This window comes from Oratosquilla oratoria, chromosome 36 (assembly GCF_046742065.1).
Source record: "Oratosquilla oratoria isolate Oo_2021 chromosome 36, ASM4674206v1, whole genome shotgun sequence".
Classification (NCBI taxonomy): Eukaryota; Metazoa; Arthropoda; class Malacostraca; order Stomatopoda; family Squillidae; genus Oratosquilla; species Oratosquilla oratoria.
Window position 1 is genome coordinate 30,967,138 of NC_134812.1, and position 5,000 is coordinate 30,972,137.

The following is a 5,000-nucleotide window of genomic DNA, read 5'->3' on the forward strand; positions in this document are numbered from 1 at the left end:
AAATGGTAAATAGACATGTTAATAAATATATCTGGATTTTTTTTTTTTTTTTTTTTTTTTTTAGGAACTTGGGATAGATCAGCGATAACTACGATTTGGTGTGATATTGTCCTTAGGTATAGAAGCGCTGGACACAGCGAATATATGGCCGAAATACTTCTGGAACATCTTCCCTCACCTGAACAAAGTTATCCGTCTTTCACCTGAATAAAAGAAAAAATCTTTCGTAAACAACAAAGGACTAACCAAGATGGCGCTGATTGCTATCTTGGACGACCTTCCTGAAACAAATAAAATCACCAGACGACTTGTTGAACACACACACACAATCCAAACCTCATCAAGTTAATACCTCTTCGTAATTAACTCTGTCGGGTTAATATGTTAAAAAAGAAATCGAAAACAGTAAGAGTTAAGTCATGTTTGTACTCTTGATTCCACCTACTCGGAGATAATTCGAAAGCGACCATAAGATCGAATTTCCCATTGAACGCTATCCGGATTTGACTCTTACGTCGACTGTCATGACACAAGGCAAGAAACTGACAGATGAGCTGCTTATGGACGACTCAGCTTCACTGATAGAGATTTAGATAACCTTATTCGAGGCGTTTAGCGTCCAAACTCGATCAAGATGACCATGATGGGTCCAGAGGAACAGGCCCTAACACCTCGCCTGATCGATCAGAGATAATAATCGTGGTTATGTTTTAATCGTAAGAACACGAAGGGCTGTAGGAACACGCATTGGCCGAGACAGTGAGAAATGCCCTGTTGAAGCCTCGAGATGTATTATCTAGTTATGAAATAACAGGTTAGATGATGTCTACCTCAGCTTAGACAGCTAGTGGGATAAACAGCCTAATTATTGTTGACTATCGCTTCTTCTTTTGCTTACTTTTTCGTCTCTCTCTCTCTCTCTCTTTCTCTCTTTCTCTCTCTCTCTTTCTCTCTCTCTCTCTCTCTATATATATATATATATATATATATATATATGTATATATATTTGCATATATATATATATATAAATGTATATATATATATATATATATATGTATGTATATATATCTATATATATACACACAAGGAGGAGCGAAGGGGAAAAGAAGGAGAGGAGGAGAGAGGGAAAGAGAGGTGAGAGGGGGAGGGAGAGGAAAGGGGGTAAGAGAGGGAGTAGATATGAGGAGAGACGAGGGGAGATGGGAGAGAGGAGAGATGATGAGAGATGAGAAGAAAGGACAGAAAAAATAGAGAGAAGATACAGGGGAGAGATGGGTATTGAAGGAGAGAGATAGAGAGCAAGCGAAAGTGAGCGAAAGGGAAACAGGAGGGAACAGGGGAAAGAGTGGGAGAGAGGAGGAAAGAAGAAAGAAGAGGAAAATTAAGGAAAGAGGAAGAGGCAAACAAAGAGTGGAAAAGTGGGGGTAAAGAGGAAGATGAGAAATAAAGAAAAGAGGAAGAGGAAAAATCTGTCCATCTATCTATCTATCTATCTATCTATCTATCTATCTATCTATCTATCTATCTATCTATCTATCTATCTATCTATCTATCTATCTATCTATCTATCTATCTATCTATCTATCTATCTATCTATCTATATATCTATCTATCTATCTATCTATCTATCTATCTATCTATCTATCTATCTAACTATCTATCTATCTATCTATCTATCTATCTATCTATCTATCTATCTATCTATCTATCTATCTATCTATCTATCTACCTATCTATCTATCTATCTATATATCTATCTATCTATCTATCTATCTACATACCAAGAGCTTTTCCCCCTTTATAAGGGAGGCATCCAAGTCAAAGGCAAGTACCTACTCCTATCCACACTTCTCATCTTAGCTCCTCATGGATGACGGGTCATCCCTGTATCCCGCCCGGTGCCCTGGATCAGAATCAATGTAGCAAGGTACAGTATATCCATAGCAAGGCCACTTTGCTTAATCGGAGACCCCCCCCCCCACCCCGCTGTCCGTTTTTCTATGCAGAAAAAGAGAAGACAGGTAGAAAACCCTTTGAACTGCGTCAAAATATAATTCACACATAAGCACCCTTTACCCCCACCCCCGCCCCACACCCTTCCTTGCATCACTGTATTTATACACAGTTACTCGGCACTCATCCCTATCTTCTGCCTGCTCCCTTCTTTGCTCAACAGACATTCTCCTCTTGTTCCACACCCCCTTCACCCCATCCATCCATCTCAACCTCGGTCGTCCCCTCAAGTTCACTCCCCACACCTTTGCCTTCCCCACATTTTTTACTAATCTTTCATCACTCATTCTTTCCATGTATCCAAACCATCCCAATAATCTTTCATCAGCCCTATCTGCCATCTCCTTTTCACCCCCGCTCTCCTCACTTCCTCATTTGTCACTCTATTCAATCTAGTAACCCCTACCCTCAGACTTTTTATCTCAGACACATTTAGAAATTTCTTATTTACTTCTCCCAAATTCCAAGTCTCTGTCCCATACAATGCCGTCGGCACAATCACTCCTTCATACAATCTCCACTTTGCATCCATTCCCAGATGCCTATTTCTCATAACAATTTTTAATCTCCCAAGGCATTTACTTGCTTCTCTCAATGTACAATTTACCTCCACCTCCACCTCCACTCCTCCCACATGCGACTACAAATACCTAAAGCTATCGACTCCCTTCAGCCTCTCTTCTTTTAGACTTATTTCCAACTCACTGCCACTCTCTACCCTTGTACATCTCATCTCCTCATTTTCACTTACATTTGCCTTCAACGTTCTCCTATCCCATACCTTCTCAAACTCCGTCACAAACTCCATTAGTTCCCCCTCTGACCCTGCCAGAAGCACAGTGTCGTCAGCAAACACCAACTGGCTCACTTCTCACTCCTCTCCATTTTCTTTAATCATCTCCAATCCCTCTGTTTCTCTCCTAAACCTCTCAATTAGAACCCTTTCATAATCCTTCCCAACTACACTTACCAAAATTATCCCTCTGAAACTATTACACTCACATTTGTCCCCTTTTCCCTTGTAAAGCGGAACTATACAGACACTCCTCTAGTCCTCCAGAACTCTGTCCTCTTTTAGACACACATTAAACAGCCTCACTAGCCAGGCCATTATTACTGTACCTTCCTTCTTCAGTCACTCCGCATGACACCCATCTAGCCCAGGTGCCTTAACTCTTCTCATCATTTACAGAATTACTTGCACCTCATCTTTTCTTATTTCTCCTCCATTCTCCTCTCCCACCACTGTCATTTTCTTAGTGCCTCTCACTGCTACCACCAATCCCTTCCTATCCTCCTCTACATTCAACAATTCTCAAAAATACTCTGTCCATCTTCCCGTTACCACCTCTTCTTTCGTTAAGATCTGTCCATCTGCGCCTTTTATCTTTTCTTCTCTTCTTGACTCTCCTCTCCTCCCTCTCTTGATTTCCTTCCAAGACATAATTTTATTGCTTTAAAAAAAATCTGTCATACTCCTCCTCATTCTATATTTGTTATCCTTTATGCCTCCTTTATCTTATGTTTTATCTTCTTTTTTCTTCATAATTCTCATATGTTTCTCTCGTCCTACTTTGCAACGAGTCTCTAAATGCAAAGATGGGAAGTAAAGACAGGAGGAAAAGGGAAAGTGAAGACAAAATAAGAAGTGAGCAGAAAATAAAAGGAAACTAAGGAAAAGAGGAGGAGGCAAACTGAAGAAGGAAGAAGAAAAGTAAGGAAAAGAAGAAAAATAAAGGAATCGAAAGGATATAAATGAGAAAAATGAAAATAAAAGTAAGATGAGAGGAAAAGTGAAAGTAAAAAGAAGAAGAAGAAGAAGAAGAAGAGGAAGAAGAAGAAGAAGAAGAAGAAGAAGAAGAAGAAGAAGAAGAAGAAGAAGAAGAAGAAGAAGAAGAAGAAGAAGAAGAAAAATAAAGGAATCGAAAGGATATAAATGAGAAAAATGAAAATAAAAGTAAGATGAGAGGAAAAGTGAAAGTAAAAAGAAGAAGAAGAAGAAGAGGAAGAGTGAGGAAAGATGAAGATGAAAATGAGAAAAAATAGAGGAATAATAAAAGATATGTATATAAGAAGAGATGATAAAGATTAAGATGATAAATATGAAGATTATTATGGTTAAGATTTTGAAAAATATAAAAATGATGATGAAGAAGGAAAAATGAAATGTTATAGAGAGTGTGTATATATAAATTTGTGTGTGTGTGTGTGTGTGTGTGTGTGTGTGTGTGTGTGTGTGTGTGTGTGTGTGTGTGTGTGTGTGTGTGTGTGTGTGTGTGTGTGTGTGTGTGTGTGTGTGTGTGTGTGTGTGTGTGTGTGTGTGTGTGTGTGTGTGTGTGTGTGTGTGTGTGTGTGTGTGTGTGTGTGTGTATGTATGTGTGCACTAATGTATACTGATACTAGGTCTTCATAAAGACAAGTATACTTAAAATCCACAGCAGATTCTATGTTCCCGACTTTTCAATTGATTTGTTCGACGTTCTTGTGCGTTGGGCAGAAATTGACTCCCATAAGATTTCCCCAAGGGAATTCTATCTAAATATCAAAGGATTCTTCCCCTTTACAAGGGAAAAGAAGGAGGTGAAGATCCTACACCTTTCAGCCAAGGCATGCCCCCATCCCCCTCCCATTTGTTACTCTTTTATCTTAGCTCTTCATGGATGAAGAATTATCCCTATATTCCGCAATCTGCCAGTTATAAGCAATGGAGCAAAGAATGTGGGGGAGAGAATTATCTTATACGTTTTTTTTCATATCTGAAGGTGACCTACATATGTCATCTTCAGGTAATAGAAAAGGCAAGACAGTAAGCAACTTACGGTGCTATTCTTAAGAAAATATATTTCCCTTCCGAGGATTTATATAAGATTTATATAATAAAGAATGTTTTTTTAAGAATACTACCGTAAGATTCTTATGGTGGCATTCTTACAAAAATTCTTTCTCTTCTAAGGACTTATATTCTCTTCCAAGGACTTATATGAGAT